General features: G+C 50.8%; 1 long non-coding RNA gene across 1 annotated transcript; it reads right to left on the bottom strand.

Moving 5' to 3' along the window:
• Window positions 1-790: 790 nt before the first annotated feature.
• On the bottom strand, window positions 791-4,249 carry LOC120974450 (uncharacterized). Its single transcript, XR_012203740.1, has 2 exons — window positions 2,800-4,249; window positions 791-2,691 (listed from the first exon to the last, which is right to left on the bottom strand). It is a non-coding gene; the product is annotated as an uncharacterized lncRNA (long non-coding RNA).
• Window positions 4,250-21,305: the final 17,056 nt, after the last annotated feature.

The raw sequence follows: 21,305 nt of genomic DNA, 5'->3' as shown, positions 1-21,305 counted from the left end.
TTACGCCCGATAAGACAAATTATGAAGTTCGCTTGACTGTCTGATGCAGTGCGGTTTTCTGTCCGAAGCAGTGCGTTCTTCTGTCTGATGCAGTACACACGTCGGTTTTGGTGTCTCGAAAAACAGAGTATCCGCATTTTTAGTGATTTTAAAACTGCTCTTAAACCGTAAGGAATTAGAGAGTGTGTTCTACATGAAAAAGTTGTGCCTCGTCGATATCTTTCCGATGATGTATCACTTGCATCATTCCGCTGAGCGGTTTGAAATTTTTTATGAAAAAATGGCCGCTGCCACTCATCATTCGCCGCATGATTTTCAAAATTAACTTAAAAACGTAAGGAATCTCAAAAACATTTTAACATATGAAAGTTGCACCTCGTCCGTAACTTTCCAACGGCGTATCACACGCCTCATTTCGATAAACGGTTCAAAAACTAGAGCAAAAACAGTACCGAAAATTTGAATTTTTTTGAAAAACAGAGTTCCGCGATTTAGTAAATTTGAAACTGCTCTTAAACCGTAACGAATTAGAGAAAATGATAGATATGAAAAAGATGCGCCTCGACGATATCCTTCCAACAACGTATCATTTGCTTTATTCCGATGAGCGGTTTAGAAAAAATCGTGAAAACACGCTCGCTGCCACTCGTCATGGGCCGCACTATTTTCAAAACTGCTCTTAAACCGCGAGGAATCTTGTGTCACCCCGGCTCAGAGAAAACCGGAACGCCCCGTATTCCAGCCCAGAGATCGAGGAGAAGTCTTCTGGAATACGGCACTGCTCAGCATAGAACAAACCAGCTTTCTATTATTACACGAATATGAATACAAGGTCTCCGATATTACAATAAATAACCTCGGTACGGCGACACTACGCCGCCTGCCATTGTTGTTCTATGCAAGCAGCAGAACAACTCGATGCAGCGGAAGAACTCTAGTAGCGGAACAACGACGACGGTGGTGAACTCCACTCCGCAGGGACTCTGGCTGGAACACTTATCCTAGCTCGCACGAACGGAAACCACGACAAGCAAGCAATCAAATCCGGCATGACCTGCAAACTGGCATGACACGCCAGGTCAGTACATTGAATGTACTTGCAAGCTCACAATAAACCAGAAGCATTCAAGGCAGACAACAGCATGGCAATTACAGGTTAGGCAGAATTTAACATGATATCATCAGAACAATATAGCATGAACAACTTGAACATGATACAGTTAACACAACATGAACATGGCATGAACATATTAATCCGGCAACACTATCATGCAACATGATGTCACTACATGCACCACTTATTCTGCTCGGGCTACCTTGTGACCATCACATGCATCACTTACCGACCTCGGACATCACACAATCATCTTAGGATCAAATCAAGCTTGGTATAAACAATACCGTACTAATCATTAAATGACCACAAGGAGCTTGATCTTTACTCGCACAACATCACGAATATACAACAACTCGGTATCCTCGATACCACATGATCCTTGCGACTATCACAACCCGACCAACACTTGGCCCGTGATCCTTACGGCGATCACAACCCGACCTACACTTGGCCCGTGATCCTTACGGCGATCACAACCCGACCAACACTTGGCCCGTGATCCTTACGGCGATCACAACCCGACCACTAAATGGCTCGTGATCCTTACGGCGATCACAACCAACTTATCTCATTCTTATTAAGCACATTATTCTTATTACTGTTGACTCATGGTGTGACCTACTTTCGACCTGGGCCCTTATCCGCGGGCACGGCTATCGATAGATTTAATATACACTCTGCAGAGGTTAGTACACTGTACCCACACTATGGAACCCATGGCCTCGCACTCCCATTCGGGTGGACCAACGGCGTTCCGACAAAACCGATCTACTGCCATGACACACTCCCGGCCACTCCGACCAACTCCCCTCTGGGCTAAGTCATGGGTGGCCCTGTGTCTACCTCAAGACACAACGACCACCGTCGTGGCCCGTCCCACTCTGGGACCCGGATCCAAAAACTAACTCAACAACGGGCACACAAGGCTTATGTCCGCCTACCTGATCAGGGTAGCGCGTGCCCATAACCTTCCCTCGTTGGAGGCACCGGCGAGAGGCACGACAATAGACCCAGGTAGGACCGTCCCATACCGGTAAGCGTGGTTGCACTGGTCAGCATCGATTCAGCGGCACCATGACTCAGCCAACAGTTGTTCAAGTTCAATTTAATCCGGTTAACTTGAATGCAAATATACTGAGCCATGATAAAATACATGAACATGATATCAACATAATCATGAGGGTATCGCATAACTATCCACCATATCAACAATAAATCATATCCACTGAGCATGGCATACTGACTAGCATGACCATCACCATTCACCAACATCAACATGTACCACTAGCAATCATAAACATATGAAAGGAGATAGTAGCAGGTAGAACATGATAACAGAGTACAAGACAACATAGCACAAAAGTGAACATGCAACTCTAAACATTACCGGAACAGCGATAACCATCTTTTCAACAAGCAAACATTTAGTAAAGATTCAAGTTGAAAACCATGGCTACTGCATGACTATCATGCAATTGGGTATTGTGGCTTGCCTGGGGATGAAGAAGGCACCGGGGAGAAGTGCGGTGAAGCCGCGGAAAGATTTGGCGGAAACAGTTCTCTCTCGGAGGGGGCTGTTTACGTGCAAGGGCAAAAAGGTCATTTTCATAGTGTCAAACCATAGTGAAAATGAAACCAACAAAAAGAGCTCGACGATACGAAGAAGTGAGCGTTAGTTTCACCTTAAACGGAGTTACGGTTGCGGAGTTATGAGGTGTAGAAGATCAGGGACCAATCTGTGAATATTTTCATCACCAACGGGTCCCTGGGAGGAAAAACTGAAAGCGCATAAAGATAAATATGTTTTTTGAAAGTGAAAACGCGTTTTGTACCGAAGTAGAAGGAAAATACGTTTCCACAAAAGAAAAGCGTACCCGGGGGAAACCCGTCTCCACTTATCCACGTGGGCTGAGGCGCCTGGGCCACTGGCGCGTGGGACCCAAGGGCAGGGGGGAGGGGGCCAGCGAGGTCGTCCTCTTCCTCCCGCGCCTTTGTTCCTCCCGTGGAACAGAGCGGGGCAGGGGAGGGAAGCGGCCAAGGGGCCGGCCGGCTCCGGCGATCCCCGGCCCGGCCGAGGGTACCGGCGGGACCGCGGGGCTGCGCCGCACCCGTTCAGAGGGAGCACGGCCACCGGGGAGGATAGGGCTGGAGGGGAGAGGCGGCGCCATGGGAGGGCAGAGGCGGCTCCGCGGAGGTGGTGTTCGTCGGAGCAGGGCGCTCCGGCGAGGGCTGAGGAGTCGGGGCGGCTCGCGAGGACGAGGGGGAGGCCGTTGTGAAGTCGGGGAGGCACGAGGAGGCTCGGGATGGCCAGAGGATGCGGTGGCCGAACGACGGAGACGACGGCCGGACTAGGGCGACGCGGCCACGGAACTCTCAGGCGAGGGGCAAGGGGTTTGCGCGAACTGCTAGGAGGTGGGGGAGATCGAGGACAACACCAGGGGAGGAGGGGATGCTCGAGCTCGCCGGAACCAAGGAGGAACCGCGGCGGCCGAGGCGAACAGAGGCGAACTCCGGCGAGATGCCGTGGCTCTGGTGGGCTAGGAGGGACTAGGAGGGGCTTGGGAGCTGCGGGAGAGTCTAGGGGTCCTTATATAGGCCGAGGGGAGGCTTTTGGAGCTCACGGGCGAGCTCCCGACCAAGCATTAATGGAGGGCAGTGGCTGGGCATGGCACGGGCATGGCATTTGCGACGCATTCATGGCGAACGGCAACAAGGCAGAGGCACAGGGCGATGCAGAGGCTCACGGGGCAGCTACTAGACATGGTTGGAGGTCGAGACGAGGAGGGAGGAGACGAGCACAGGGACAAGAAGAAGCCAGAGCGCGCAAACTGCATGACGCAAGCGTCCGGGGGATCTGCACCATGGGGGTCGTGTACAATTTTCATACCTACATCACTGGTCTTGCTCCTTCATTATTGTTTTCTTGGTCTGGATCTTTGGCTGAAAGAGTTGGGCCATATTGCTTCTTCGTATGACCATAGATATTGTCGGTGCAAATTTTTTTTCGGCAATTGGAGTTTATCTCATTTTTCTGATAGGGTAACCCATTAAATGGCAGATCTATCACTTCTCAAGTTCTGACCGCAGAAAAATGATCATCCGAAATCCTTGCAAGAAATCAGCAAATAAATCAGTAGCCACCAGAACGGCCTTTACAACTCATATCTGGGACATTACTGAAATAACTCAACCACGGCTCAGGACAGCCGAAAAGGAGCTCAGAGCATGAGACCGGGTCGATAAGAAGAAGGTGGCAGCTCCCTAAAATAGCCAGCAGCTCCCTAAAATAGCCAAAAAGCAGCTATAGGACTACTTGTTGGGAATCGTAGCATAATTTTAAAATTTTCCTACGCTCACCAAGATGCATCTATGGAGTATACTAGCAACGAGGGGAAAGGAGTGCATCTACATACCCTTGTAGATCGCGAGCGGAAGCGTTCCAATGAACGTGGATGACGGAGTCGTACTCGCCGTGATCCAAATCACCGATGACCGAGTGCCGAACGGACGGCACCTCCGCGTTCAACACACGTACGGTGCAGCGACGTCTCCTCCTTCTTGATCCAGCAAGGGGGAAGGAGAGGTTGATGGAGATCCAGCAGCACGACGGCATGGTGGTGGGTGCAGCGGGATGTCGGCAGGGCTTCGCCGAGCTTATACGAGAGAGAGAGGTGTTGCAGGGGAGGAGGGAGGCGCCCAAGGCTGTAGTTATCCTGCCCTCCCCCCTTTATATAGGCCCCCTTGGGACGGGAGGGCGCCGGCCAAACCCATCTAGGGTGGGGGGGCGGCGGCCAAGGGGGTGCCTTGCCCCCCAAGGCAAGTGGGAAGCCCCCCCACCCTAGGGTTTGCAACCCTAGGCGCATGGGGGGAGGCCCATGGGGGGGCGCCCAGCCCACTAGGGGCTGGTTCCCTTCCCACTTAAGCCCACGGGGCCCTCCGGGATAGGTGGCCCCACCCGTTGGACCCCCAGGACCCTTCCGGTGGTCCCGGTACAATACCGGTAACCCCCGAAACTTTCCCGGTGGCCGAAACTTGGCTTCCTATATATAATTCTTCACCTCCGGACCATTCCGGAACTCCTCGTGACGTCCGGGATCTCATCCGGGACTCCGAACAACTTTCGGGTTTCCGCATACACATATCTCTACAACCCTAGCGTCACCGAACCTTAAGTGTGTAGACCCTACGGGTTCGGGAGACATGCAGACATGACCGAGACGCCTCTCCGGTCAATAACCAACAGCGGGATCTGGATACCCATGTTGGCTCCCACATGTTCGACGATGATCTCATCGGATGAACCACGGTGTCGAGGATTCAATCAATCCCGTATGCAATTCCCTTTGTCAATCGGTATGTTACTTGCCCGAGATTCGATCGTCGGTATCCCAATACCTTGTTCAATCTCGTTACCGGCAAGTCTCTTTACTCGTACCGCAATGCATGATCCCGTGACTAACGCCTTAGTCACATTGAGCTCATTATGATGATGCATTACCGAGTGGGCCCAGAGATACCTCTCCGTCACACGGAGTGACAAATCCCAGTCTCGATCCGTGCCAACCCAACAGACACTTTCGGAGAAACCCGTAGTGCACCTTTATAGTCACCCAGTTACGTTGTGACGTTTGGCACACCCAACGCACTCCTACGGTATCCGGGAGTTGCACGATCTCATGGTCTAAGGAAAAGATACTTGACATTGGAAAAGCTCTAGCAAACGAAACTACACGATCTTTTATGCTATGCTTAGGATTGGGTCTTGTCCATCACATCATTCTCCTAATGATGTGATCCCGTTATCAATGACATCCAATGTCCATAGTCAGGAAACCATGACTATCTGTTGATCAACGAGCTAGTCAACTAGAGGCTTACTAGGGACACGTTGTGGTCTATGTATTCACACATGTATTACGATTTCCGGACAATACAATTATAGCATGAACAATAGACAATTACCATGAACAAAGAAATATAATAATAACCATTTATTATTGCCTCTAGGGCATATTTCCAACAGTCTCCCACTTGCACTAGAGTCAATAATCTAGTTACATTGTGATGAATCGAACACCCATTGCGTCCTGGTGTTGATCATGTTTTGCTCTAGGGAGAGGTTTAGTCAACGGATCTGCTACATTCAGGTCCGTATGTACTTTACAAATATCTATGTCTCCATTTTGAAAACTTTCACGAATGGAGTTGAAGCGACGCTTGATATGCCTGGTCTTCCTGTGAAACCTGGGCTCCTTGGCAAGGGCAATAGCTCCAGTGTTGTCACAGAAGAGAGTCATCGGGCCCGACGCATTGGGAATCACCCCTAGGTCGGTAATGAACTCCTTCATCCAGACTGTTTCCTGCGCTGCCTCCGAGGCTGCCATGTACTCCACTTCACATGTAGATCCTGCCACGACGCTTTGCTTGCAACTGCACCAGCTTACTGCTCCTCCATTCAAAATATACACGTATCCGGTTTGTGACTTCGAGTCATCCAGATCTGTGTCGAAGCTAGCGTCGACGTAACCCTTTACGACGAGCTCTTCGTCACCTCCATAAACGAGAAACATATCCTTAGTCCTTTTCAGGTACTTCAGGATATTCTTGACCGCTGTCCAGTGTTCCATGCCGGGATTACTTTGGTACCTTCCTACCAAACTTACGGCAAGGTTTACATCAGCTCTGGTACACAGCATGGCATACATAATAGACCCTATGGCCGAGGCATAGGGGATGACACTCATCTTTTCTATATCTTCTTCCGTGGTCGGGCATTGAGCCGTGCTCAACTGCACACCTTGCAATACAGGCAAGAACCCCTTCTTGGACTGATCCATATTGAACTTCTTCAATATCTTGTCAAGGTATGTACTCAGTGAAAGACCAATGAGGCGTCTTGATCTATCTCTATAGATCTTGATGCCTAATATATAAGCAGCTTCTCCAAGGTCCTTCATTGAAAAACACTTATTCAAATAGGCATTTATACTTTCCAAGAATTCTATATCATTTCCCATCAATAATATGTCATCCACATATAATAAGAGAAATGCTACAGAGCTCCCACTCACTTTCTTGTAAACACAGGCTTCTCCATAAGTCTGTGTAAACCCAAACGCTTTGATCATCTCATCAAAGCGAATGTTCCAACTCCGAGATGCTGGCACCAGCCCATAGATTGAGCGCTGGAGCTTGCATACTTTGTTAGCATTCTTAGGATCGATAAAACCTTCCGGCTGCATCATATACAACTCTTCCTTAAGGAAGCCGTTAAGGAATGCCGTTTTGACGTCCATCTGCCATATCTCATAATCATAGTATGCAGCAATTGCTAACATGATTCGGACGGACTTCAGCTTCGCTACGGGTGAGAAAGTCTCATCGTAGTCAACCCCTTGAACTTGTCGATAACCCTTAGCGACAAGTCGAGCCTTATAGATGGTTACATTACCATCCGCGTCTGTCTTCTTTTTAAAGATCCATTTATTTTCTATGGCTCGCCGATCGTCGGGCAAGTCAGTCAAAGTCCATACTTCGTTTTCATACATGGATCCTATCTCGGATTTCATGGCTTCTAGCCATTTGTCGGAATCCGGGCCCGCCATCGCTTCTTCATAGTTCGAAGGTTCACCGTTGTCTAACAACATGATTTCCAGGACAGGGTTGCCGTACCACTCTGGTGCGGAATGTGTCCTTGTGGACCTACGAAGTTCAGTAGTAACTTGATCCGAAGCTTCATGATCATCATCATTAACTTCCTCCCCAGTCGGTGTAGGCACCACAGGAACATTTTCCCGCGTTGCGCTACTTTCCGGTTTGGAAGGGGTGACTATCACCTCATCAAGTTCCACTTTCCTCCCACTTAATTCTTTCGAGAGAAACTCCTTCTCCAGAAAGGACCCGTTCTTGGCAACGAAGATCTTGCCTTCGGATCTGAGGTAGAAGGTATACCCAATAGTTTCCTTAGGGTATCCTATGAAGACGCATTTTTCCGACTTGGGTTCGAGCTTTTCAGGTTGAAGTTTCTTGACATAAGCATCGCATCCCCAAACTTTTAGAAACGACAGCTTAGGTTTCTTCCCAAACCATAATTCATACGGTGTCGTCTCAACGGATTTCGACGGAGCCCTATTTAAAGTGAATGCGGCAGTCTCTAAAGCATAGCCCCAAAATGAGAGCGGTAAATCGGTAAGAGACATCATAGATCGCACCATATCCAATAGAGTGCGATTACGACGTTCGGACACACCGTTTCTCTGAGGTGTTCCAGGCGGCGTGAGTTGTGAAACTATTCCACATTTCCTTAAGTGTGTACCAAATTCGTGACTTAAATATTCTCCACCACGATCTGATCGTAAGAATTTTATTTTCCTGTCACGTTGATTCTCAACTTCACTCTGAAATTCTTGAACTTTTCAAAGGTTTCAGACTTGTGTTTCATTAGGTAGATATACCCATATCTACTTAAGTCATCAGTGAGAGTGAGAACATAACGATATCCTCCGCGAGCCTCAACACTCATTGGACCGCACACATCGGTATGTATGATTTCCAATAAGTTGGTTGCTCGCTCCATTGTTCCAGAGAACGGAGTCTTGGTCATCTTACCCATGAGGCATGGTTCGCACGTGTCAAATGATTCGTAATCAAGAGACTCCAAAAGTCCATCTACATGGAGCTTCTTCATGCGCTTGACACCAATGTGACCAAGGCGGCAGTGCCACAAGTATGTGGGACTATCGTTATCAACTTTACATCTTTTGGTATTCACACTATGAACATGTGTAACATCACGTTCGAGATTCATCAAAAATAAACCATTGACTAGCGGGGCATGACCATAAAACATATCTCTCAAATAAATAGAACAACCATTATTCTCGGATTTAAATGAGTAGCCATCTCGAATTAAACGAGATCCAGATACAATGTTCAGGCTCAAAGCTGGCACTAAATAACAATTATTGAGGTTTAAAACTAATCCCGTAGGTAGATGCAGAGGTAGCGTGCCGACGGCGATCACATCGACCTTGGAACCATTCCCGACGCGCATCGTCACCTCGTCCTTCGCCAGTCTCCGTTTATTCCGTAGTTCCTGTTTTGAGTAACAAATATGAGCAACCGCACCAGTATCAAATACTCAGGAGCTACTACGAGTACTGGTAAGGTACACATCAATTACATGTATATCACATATACCTTTGGCGTTGCCGGCCTTCTTGTCCGCTAAGTATTTGGGGCAGTTCCGCTTCTAGTGACCACTTCCCTTGCAATAAAAGCACTCAGTTTCTGGCTTGGGTCCATTCTTCGACTTCTTCCCAGTAACTGGCTTACCGGGCGCGGCAACTCCCTTGCCGTCCTTCTTGAAGTTCTTCTTACCCTTGCCCTTCTTGAACTTAGTGGTTTTATTCACCATCAACACTTGATGTTCTTTTCTGATCTCCACCTTCGCCGATTTCAGCATTGAATATACCTCGGGAATGGTCTTTTCCATCCCCTGCATATTGAAGTTCATTACAAAGCTCTTGTAGCTTGGTGGAAGCGACTGAAGGATTCTGTCAATGACCGCATCATCCGGGAGATTAACTCCCAGCTGAGACAAGCGGTTGTGCAACCCAGACATTCTGAGTATGTGCTCACTAACAGAACTATTCTCCTCCATTTTACAGCTGAAGAACTTGTCGGAGACTTCATATCTCTCGACCCAGGCATGAGCTTGGAAAACCGTTTTCAGCTCCTCGAACATCTCATATGCTCCATGTTTCTCAAAACGCTTTTGGAGACCCGGTTCTAAGCTGTAAAGCATGCCGCACTGAACGAGGGAGTAATCATCAGCACGCTGCTGCCAAGCGTTCATAACGTCTTGGTTCTCTGGGATTGGTGCTTCACCTAGCGGTGCTTCTAGGACATAATCTTTCTTGGCTGCTATGAGGATGATCCTCAGGTTCCGGACCCAGTCCGTATAGTTGCTGCCATCATCTTTCAGCTTGGTTTTCTCTAGGAACGCGTTGAAATTGAGGACAACGTGGGCCATTTGATCTACAATACATAGTGTAAAGATTTTAGACTAAGTTCATGATAATTAAGTTCATTTAATCAAATTACTCAATGAACTCCCACTCAGATAGACATCCCTCTAGTCATCTAAGTGAAACATGATCCGAGTTAACTAGGCCGTGTCCGATCATCACGTGAGATGGACTAGTCAAGATCGGTGAACATCTCCATGTTGATCGTATCTTCTATACGACTCATGCTCGACCTTTCGGTCCTCCGTGTTCCGAGGCCATGTCTGTACATGCTAGGCTCGTCAAGTTAACCTAAGTGTATTGCGTGTGTTCCGAGGCCATGTCTGTACATGCTAGGCTCGTCAACACCCGTTGTATGCGAACGTTAGAATCTATCACACCCGATCATCACGTGGTGCTTCGAAACAACGAACCTTCGCAACGGTGCACAGTTAGGGTGAACACTTTCTTGAAATTATTATAAGGGATCATCTTACTCACTACCGTCGTTCTAAGCAAATAAGATGCAAAAACATGATAAACATCACATGCAATCAAATAGTGACATGATATGGCAATATCATTATGCTCCTTTGATCTCCATCTTCGGGGCACCATGATCATCTTCGTCACCGGCATGACACCATGATCTCCATCATCATGATCTCCATCATTGTGTCTTCATGAAGTCGTCACGCCAACGATTACTTCTACTTCTATGGCTAACGCGTTTAGCAACAAAGTAAAGTAATTTACATGGTGTTATTCAATGACACGCGGGTCATACAAAATAATAAAGACAACTCCTATGGCTCCTGCCGGTTGTCATACTCATCGACATGCAAGTCGTGATTCCTATTACAAGAATATGATCAATCTCATACATCACATATATCACTCATCACATCTTCTGGCCATATTACATCACATAGCACTTGCTGCAAAAACAAGTTAGACGTCCTCTAATTGTTGTTGCAAGTTTTTACGTGGTTTGTAGGTTTCTAGCAAGAACGTTTCTTACCTACGTATGACCACAACGTGATTTGCCAATTTCTATTTACCCTTCATAAGGACCCTTTTCATCGAATCCGTTCCGACTAAAGTAGGAGAGACAGACACCCGCTAGCCACCTTATGCAACTAGTGCATGTCAGTCGGTGGAACCTGTCTCACGTAAGCGTACGTGTAAGGTCGGTCCGGGCCGCTTCATCCTACAATACCGCCGAAACAAGAAACGACTAGTAGCGGCAAGAAGAATTGGCAACATCAACGCCCACAACTTCTTTGTGTTCTACTCGTGCATAGTAACTACGCATAAACCTGGCTCATGATGCCACTTTTGGGAATCGTAGCATAATTTTAAAATTTTCCTACGCTCACCAAGATGCATCTATGGAGTATACTAGCAACGAGGGGAAAGGAGTGCATCTACATACCCTTGTAGATCGCGAGCGGAAGCGTTCCAATGAACGTGGATGACGGAGTCGTACTCGCCGTGATCCAAATCACCGATGACCGAGTGCCGAACGGACGGCACCTCCGCGTTCAACACACGTACGGTGCAGCGACGTCTCCTCCTTCTTGATCCAGCAAGGGGGAAGGAGAGGTTTATGGAGATCCAGCAGCACGACGGCGTGGTGGTGGATGCAGCGGGATGTCGGCAGGGCTTCGCCGAGCTTATACGAGAGAGAGAGGTGTTGCAGGGGAGGAGGGAGGCGCCCAAGGCTGTAGTTATCCTGCCCTCCCCCCCTTTATATAGGCCCCCTTGGGAGGGGGGGCGCCGGCCAAACCCATCTAGGGTGGGGGGCGGCGGCCAAGGGGGTGCCTTGCCCCCCAAGGCAAGTGGGAAGCCCCCCACCCTAGGGTTTGCAACCCTAGGCGCATGGGGGAGGCCCATGGGGGGGCGCCCAGCCCACTAGGGGCTGGTTCCCTTCCCACTTAAGCCCACGGGGCCCTCCGGGATAGGTGGCCCCACCCGGTGGACCCCCAGGACCCTTCCGGTGGTCCCGGTACAATACCGGTAACCCCCGAAACTTTCCCGGTGGCCGAAACTTGACTTCCTATATATAATTCTTCACCTCCGGACCATTCCGGAACTCCTAGTGACGTCCGGGATCTCATCCGGGACTCCGAACAACTTTCGGGTTTCCGCATACACATATCTCTACAACCCTAGCGTCACCGAACCTTAAGTGTGTAGACCCTACGGGTTCGGGAGACATGCAGACATGACCGAGACGCCTCTCCGGTCAATAACCAACAGCGGGATCTGGATACCCATGTTGGCTCCCACATGTTCCACGATGATCTCATCGGATGAACCACGGTGTCGAGGATTCAATCAATCCCGTATGCAATTCCCTTTGTCAATCGGTATGTTACTTGCCCGAGATTCGATCGTCGGTATCCCAATACCTTGTTCAATCTCGTTACCCGCAAGTCTCTTTACTCGTACCGCAATGCATGATCCCGTGACTAACGCCTTAGTCACATTGAGCTCATTATGATGATGCATTACCGAGTGGGCCCAGAGATACCTCTCCGTCACACGGAGTGACAAATCCCAGTCTCGATCCGTGCCAACCCAACAGACACTTTCGGAGAAACCCGTAGTGCACCTTTATAGTCACCCAGTTACGTTGTGACGTTTGGCACACCCAAAGCACTCCTACGGTATCCGGGAGTTGCACGATCTCATGGTCTAAGGAAAAGATACTTGACATTGGAAAAGCTCTAGCAAACGAAACTACACGATCTTTTATGCTATGCTTAGGATTGGGTCTTGTCCATCACATCATTCTCCTAATGATGTGATCCCGTTATCAATGACATCCAATGTCCATAGTCAGGAAACCATGACTATCTGTTGATCAACGAGCTAGTCAACTAGAGGCTTACTAGGGACACGTTGTGGTCTATGTATTCACACATGTATTACGATTTCCGGACAATACAATTCACTACTGGAATCAACTAATTTGCCATCTGCCAGCTCTTTGCCGTCCGCTAGCTGACGGCAAAGAAGCTCTTTGCCATCAGCTACCAAAAAGCGGATGGCAAAGAAGTGGCAGACGGCAAAGAAGCTCTTTTCTTTGCCGTCAGCTGGCGGACGGCAAAGAGAGAGGTGGCCCCCACCCCCCGCCCGTTTGGGGAAAACTTAACGCCCCACCTCTTTGCCGTCTGCCAGCGGACGGCAAAGAGGCAAAAGGGTGGACGGCAAATAGTGGCGGACGGCAAAGAGGAGACTACCTAACGGCCCGTACCCCCCCCCCCCCGCCCGTTACTCTCTGTTCTCTCTCTCTCTCCTCGCCGACGCGCACTACATCCCACCCCACATCCCACCCCACCGCTGCCGCGCGCCGCCGCCCCCAGCACTCGCCGCCGCCCGGCGCCCCGGCCCCACCGCCCCCGGGCCCCGCCGCCCCGTCGCCCTCCTCCACCGCCCCGCCGCCCCGTCGCCCTCCTCCACCGCCCCGGGGCCCCCACCGCCCCGGCCCCCCGCCGCCCCATCGCCCCGGCCCCCCACCGGCCACCTCCTCCACCGCCCCGCCCCCCTCCTCCACCGGCGACCTCCTCCACCAGCCCTGCCTCAGGTGAGCTCTACCCCTTTTTTCCTTTTTTCTGTTTTTTTAGTTTTAGGTTTAGTTTTAGTTTAGTTTTAGGGCCGCAAACAACACACTAAAAAAAGTTCGTACATAAAGTAGTTCGTACATAATAAATAGTAAAAAACTACTCGGCGTCGCTATCTAGGTCAATCAGGGCCGGGCCGTTGCCGCCGTCATCGTCGCTGCTGGAGCGGTTCGCGACGTCGTCCCAGTCCACCGGGACGTCGTCCGAATCCTCTTCCTCCTCCGCCGCCGGCGCCTGCTGCCACTCCTGCTGCCACTCCGGCGGCACCTGCTGCCACTCCGGCGGCGCCATCGCCGCCTGCTGCGCCGCCTCCTCCTGGGCCTCCAGCGCCGCCGCCGCGGCGGCCTCCTCCGCTGACTGCGCCAGGATCGCGAGGAGCCCGGGCGTGTCCTCCGGGTCGCCGTCCTGCTGGAGCGCCGCCTGCTCCGGCGGGATCACAACCTCGGCCGGGGCTGGTGGGGCGGGGCCAGGAGGCGGGGCGCGCCCGCGCCCGCGCAGGCCGGAGGGCCCGGCTTCGCCTGTGATGTCGCCGACGGGGAGCCCACGGGCGGCGCGCTTGAAGGCGCCGATGACTTCGTCGAACCGCTTGCCCTTCCAAAAATGGCGGCGGCCCTTCCGGTTGTAGCGTCCCCCGGGGTGCGCGCGAAGCTCTGCCGGCGTTGTCGGTGTGCACTGCGTGGGGAATCCGTCCGCGGAGATCCTCCACGGCCGCGGCAGCTTCGCCGGCGGCGGCACGTAGAGGCCGAACCGAGCGAGGTCCTCCGTCTGCCCCAACGTGAGGCTCGACGGCCAATGGCCGCCCGGTGCCGCGCCGTCGGAGTCCAAGTCACTGGACGCCATCCCGCGAAGAGAACGCCGGTGTGAAGAGGGAGAGGAGGGGGGCGGGGCGGTGGAGGAGGTGGCCGGTGTGACCAAACGCGCCGCGCAGGGCGGGTTTTATAGCGCCGGGCGGATTTAATGCGGCACGGAGACGCCGGGCCACGGAAGACGAGAGGGCGGCGGGCGGAAGACGAGACGGCCGCGGGCGGAAGACGAGATGGCCGCGCGGAAGACGAGACGGCGGCGCGCGGAAGACGAGAGGGCGGCGCGCGGAAGACGAGAGGGCGGCGTTGACCGCGAGGCATCGGGGCACGCGGGGCAGGCGAGGCGGCTGCCGGCAGCGCGGCAGGTGTGCAGCGCGGCAACGGGAAGCGGGGGCAGGAGGCGTCGGGGCACGCGGGGCAGGCGAGGCGGCAGTGGGCAGGAGGGGCAGGCGGCAGCGCCTCAGCGGGGGCGGCCGACGCGACGCGACGCGGCGGCCGAGGCGGAAGTGGCGCCGCAGGCCGAGGCGGAAGCGGGGGCGGCCGATGCGGCGGGCGAGGCGGAAGTGGACGGCAAAGGCACTAGAAAGTTTGCCGTCAGCGGCGGACGGCAAAGGCCTGTCGTTAGCCACTTAACGGACTGACAGCACAATTATTGCCGTCCGCTCTCTTTGCCGTCCGCGGCAGACGGCAAAGGGCCTTTGCCGTCAGCCGCCAGGAAGCAGACGGCAAAGCAGCTGTTTACCGTAGCCTTCTTTGCCGGAGCCTTTTGCCGTCCGCGGCTGACGGCAAAGGTCTTTGCCGTCCGCCTTTCGAGCCTTTGCCGTCCGCCGTGGCAGACGGCAAAGTAGCTGTTTCCTGTAGTGATTATAGCATGACAATAGACAATTACCATGAACAAAGAAATATAATAATAACCATTTATTATTGCCTCTAGGGCATATTTCCAACACTACTGTCACAAAAAGAAACTCAACAGTTGTACGAGACGGCCGAAAAGCAGCTCAGACTCGTGACAGTTGTTGAAGAGAGAAACAAGAATCGGCATCCACCCCGGATAGCTAGAAACAGCTCAGATCACAGGTGTGGTGCCGTCATTGGAGAAAAAGGGGACAAGGGCTCATCAGGATCATTTTCCAGGTTCACGGGTACTTGTATTGAGCTCATTGAGGTCGTCAATCCTCATAATCCTTTGTCACACTGCGGTGTATACTGGCTTTCTTCTCTTAATCATCCTCACGTGGTTATCAGATCCTCATCCGAGTGACTTGTAAGATCTTGATGGTATGCTCATTGCATATATATGAGGACCTGATTCCGAGACAGACATGTATTCTGACTGATTCTTGATTCTGACAAAAATATTGCGGATCTGATTCTTGGGATTCACTGCCATATGCTGTCAATTCACAGCGTACTACCTTGTACCAATGTCTTACTGAGGAATATTTGATAGCTTGTGCTTGAAACTTTCATCAGACAACTTGCTGAAGAAGACTGAATATCGTGCTTCAGAAGCTTACCCCCTTAAAGACTTTGCTGGGGAAAGACTCGGTACCTTATGCCGGAAGCTTTTGCGGTTGCTTACTGAAGAAGGCAGAGTACCTTGCGCGAGAAGTCATCCATGTATCTTACTGAGGAAGATAGATGAATCTTGCTTTGGAAGCTTCTCTGGTATCTTGCGAGGGAAGATTGGGTTGCTTCCACCAGAAGCTTCTTATTGTGATATGCGGACCGAGTACCACATATACATACCATCTTAATATTTCTGATGTTGATTTCCTGTATGAAACAGGGTTTTACTGGACTATCCTCCTTTCTGAGTATATGCCATATATTTGCTTGCTTCCAGGTACATCGAGTTCCAAAATCATCCTCAACGAAAAATTAAACTTGTATCTGAGCCATACCTTTGATAATATTCTGTCAACCTTGCACACAACTTATCTTCTTGCTGATTTAATCATTTTGTTGTGATGAGTGCACACTAATGCAAACTTGATATTGACGGTCCATCCAGGATTTCTTTTGCATCCAGACAAGATATTCCCAATTTTTCAGTGCAGTCTGCTGATAATTCCATTTTGTTTAGCTGAGTTTCCAAATATATGCATTTCTTGCTGACTCTTCGGGTCCAGTGTCGGCTGACGAGCAACTTTAATAGGGAAAGAATTTGTAACACCGAAGGCCCAAAGAAAGGAACAAAAGAAAGGACTAAAACAAAAGCACACAAGCATCCTACTAATATAATTAATCAAGCAATCACCACATATTACTGCTACTCACACAATAATATGCATGCACACCTAAGCACGCAAATCTCGCGGAAACTCTGGTATTGCGGTCTAATATGCTGTGACGATGTGCACGAGGACGAATAAATGTGTGGAAGAATTGGTGTAAACAGCGCTACACCAAGTGCTAGCTTAGCCAGATAGCAACCTGGACAAGCTCGGAGGTAAGGACGTACTCGGTAATCATGTAGTGGGACACGAAGGTCGCAACTAAATTGTTATCAAGCGGACGGAAAAAGATCCGTACTCGTCCAAGAAATAGGATAGCGGGGAAAAACTGAGGCTGCTGACATTGCCCTTTCTTGATAACTACGATCATTAAGGGTTGCCAACACGACAAAAGATAAGAACGATCCGGGATAGACGCATGTCCATCACCGAAATGATAGACGGGACTGAAAGAAAGACATCGGTGCGATACCTGAGCACCATTTTTGCAAACAGTGTCGGGATCACTTGGCATCACTCTGCTGGGACAGAAACGACACCAAACACCAAAAGAAAAAGGGACTGGAGAAATGCAAAGGTTGAGCTGTAGTGGATCCAAACCGATGCCAGCTACACTCACCAGATAAACCGTTAGTACAAATACTAAGGCTATATGCATGCTATGCAACAAACAAATGCTGCAACCAAATGCAATAAACAAGCCAGACTCTATACTACCGATTTCTAATGTTCGCGCGGTCTAGGGCGTCCTACAGCCAGACCTGCTCTGATACCAAGCCTGTGTCACCCCGGCTCAGAGAAAACCGGAATGCCCCGTATTCCAGCCCAGAGATCGAGGAGAAGTCTTCTGGAATACGGCACTGCTCAGCATAGAACAAACCGGCTTTCTATTATTACACGAATATGAATACAAGGTCTCCGATATTACAATAAATAACCTCGGTACGGCGACACTACGCCTGCCACTGTTGTTCTATGCAAGCAGCAGAACAACTCGATGCAGCGGAACAACGACGACGGTGGTGAACTCCACTCCGCAGGGACTCTGGCTGGAACACTTATCCTAGCTCGCACGAACGGAAACCACGACAAGCAAGCAATCAAATCCGGCATGACCTGCAAACTGGCATGACACGCCAGGTTAGTACATTGAATGTACTTGCAAGCTCACAATAAACCAGAAGCATTCAAGGCAGACAACAGCATGGCAATTACAGGTTAGGCAGAATTTAACATGATATCATCAGAACAATATAGCATGAACAACTTGAACATGATACAGTTAACACAACATGAACATGGCATGAACATATTAATCCGGCAACACTATCATGCAACATGATGTCACTACATGCACCACTTATTCTGCTCGGGCTACCTTGTGACCATCACATGCATCACTTACCGACCTCGGACATCACACAATCATCTTAGGATCAAATCAAGCTTGGTATAAACAATACCGTAGTAATCATTAAATGACCACAAGGAGCTTGATCTTTACTCGCACAACATCAGGAATACACAACAACTCGGTATCCTCGATACCACCGTGATCCTTGTGACGATCACAACCCTACCAACACTTGGCCCGTGATCCTTACGGCGATCACAACCCGACCTACACACAACCCGACCAACACTTGGCCCGTGATCCTTACGGCGATCACAACCCGACCAACACTTGGCCCGTGATCCTTACGGCGATCACAACCCGACCACTAAATGGCTCGTGATCCTTACGGCGATCACAACCAACTTATCTCATTCTTATTAAGCACATTATTCTTATTACTGTTGACTCATGGTGTGACCTACTTTCGACCTGGGCCCTTATCCGCGGGCGCGGCTATTGATAGATTTAATATACACTCTGCAGAGGTTAGTACACTGTACCCACACTACGGAACCCATGGCCTCGCACTCCCATTCGGGTGGACCAACGGCGTTCCGACAAAACCGATCTACTGCCATGACACACTCCCGGCCACTCCGACCAACTCCCCTCTGGGCTAAGTCATGGGTGGCCCCGTGTCTACCTCAAGACACAAGGACCACCGTCGTGGCCCGTCCCACTCTGGGACCCGGATCCAAAAACTAACTCAACAACAGGCACACAAGGCTTATGTCCGCCTACCTGATCAGGGTAGCGCGTGCCCATAACCTTGCCTCGTTGGAGGCACCGGCGAGAGGCACGACAATAGACCCAGTTAGGACCGTCCCATACCGGTAAGCGTGGTTGCACTGCTCAGCATCGATTCAGCGGCACCATGACTCAGCCAACAGTTGTTCAAGTTCAATTTAATCCGGTTAACTTGAATGCAAATATACTGAGCCATGATAAAATACATGAACATGATATCAACATAATCATGAGGGTATCGCATAACTATCCACCATATCAACAATAAATCATATCCACTGAGCATGGCATACTGACTAGCATGACCATCACCATTCACCAACATCAACATGTACCACTAGCAATCATAAACATATGAAAGGAGATACTAGCAGGTAGAACATGATAACAGATTACAAGACAACATAGCACAAAAGTGAACATGCAACTCTAAACATTACCAGAACAGCGATAACCATCTTTTCAACAAGCAAACATTTAGTAAAGATTCAAGTTGAAAACCATGGCTACTGCATGACTATCATGCAATTGGGTATTGTGGCTTGCCTGGGGATGAAGAAGGCACCGGGGAGAAGTGCGGTGAAGCCGCGGAAAGATTTGCCGGAAACAGTTCTCTCTCGGAGGGGGTTGTTTACGTGCAAGGGCAAAAGGTCATTTTCACAGTGTCAAACCATAGTGAAAATGAAACCAACAGAAAGAGCTCGACGATACGAAGAAGTGAGCATTGGTTTCACCTTAAACGGAGTTACGGTTGCGGAGTTATGAGGTGTAGAAGATCAGGGACCAATCTGTGAATATTTTCATCACCAACGGGTCCCTGGGAGGAAAAACTGAAAGCGCATAAGGCTAAATACGTTTTCTGAAAGTGAAAACGTATTCTGGACCGAAGTAGAAGGAAAATACGTTTTCACAAAAGAAAAGCGTACCCGGGAGAAACCCGTCTCCACTTATCCACATGGGCTGAGGCGCCTGGGCCACTGGCGCGTGGGACCCAGGGGCAGGGGGGAGGGGCCAGCGAGGTCGTCCTCTTCCTCCCGCGCCTCTGTTCCTCCCGTGGAACAGAGCGGGGCAGGGGAGGGAAGCGGCCAAGGGGCCGGCCGGCTCCAGCGATCCCCGGCCCGGCCGAGGGTACCGGCGGGACCGCGGGGCTGCGCTGTACCCGTTCAGAGGGAGCACGGACGCCGGGGAGGAGAGAGCTGGAGGGGAGAGGCGGCGCCATGGGAGGGCAGAGGCAGCTCGGCGGAGGTGGTGTTTGTCGGAGCAGGGCGCGCCGGCGAGGGCTGAGGAGTCGGGGCGGCTCGCGAGGACGAGGGGGAGGCCGTGGTGAGGTCGGGGAGGCACAAGGAGGCTCGGGACGGCCGGAGGATGCGGTGGCCGAACGACGGAGACGACGGCCGGGCTAGGGCGACGCGGCCACGGAACTCTCAGGCGAGGGGCAAGGGGTTTGAGCGAACTGCGAGGAGGTGGGGGAGATCGAGGACAACACCAGGGGAGGAGGGGATGCTCGAGCTCGCCGGAACCAAGGAGGAACAGCGGCGGCCGAGGCGAACAGAGGCGAACTCCGGCGAGATGCCGTGGCTCTGGTGGGCTAGGAGGGACGAGGAGGGGCTTGGGAGCTGCGGGAGAGTCTAGGGGTCCTCATATAGGCCGAGGGGAGGCTTCTGGAGCTCACGGGCGAGCTCCCGACCAAGCATTAATGGAGGGCAGTGACTGGGCATGGCACGGGCATGGCATTTGCAACGCATTCATGGCGAACAACGACGAGGCAGAGGCACAGAGCGATGCAGAGGCTCACGGGGCAGCTACTAGACATGGTTGGAGGTCGAGATGAGGAGGGAGGAGACGAGCACAGGGACAAGAAGAAGCTAGAGCGCGCAATCTGCATGACGCAAGCGTGATCACCACGCGCACTGGTGCAAATAGCTCGTTTTGGCCAGGACGACCATGTCCAGTGGATTGACCCTAGTGACCTTAGTATATTTGAGGCAATAAATCATTCCAGGGTCAAAGAAGAGATTTGCACTTAGCTCCAAAGTAAACCAGTAGCCAAGTGTTTGTGCTGTGCAATGGGGACACCAGCTAGGTAACTCAGTAAATAGTTTGTCTGGTGATGATCATACACTAAGGTGACTACGATCACAAGAAATCAGATTAAGAGGAGGAGTTTAAAGGGTGGTTGCTGTAGAAAGTGACCCACTGGTCAGAAATGGGAATTTGGATGATGCACTGACATGGTTGCGTCAATTGAGCTGAAAATGGTTTTGGCCCAATTATTTGAAGATATTAAGATTCCCAAGGAGTTTCATGCCATTTGGAGGAACCAAAATAGCACTTGCTTCAGAAAGATTTATTATAAGAAGAAACT

This window comes from Aegilops tauschii, chromosome 2 (assembly GCF_002575655.3).
Source record: "Aegilops tauschii subsp. strangulata cultivar AL8/78 chromosome 2, Aet v6.0, whole genome shotgun sequence".
In the NCBI taxonomy this organism is placed as follows: Eukaryota; Viridiplantae; Streptophyta; class Magnoliopsida; order Poales; family Poaceae; genus Aegilops; species Aegilops tauschii.
Note: the sequence above shows the minus strand (reverse complement) of the source record. Positions and strands in the feature narration are given on the sequence as shown.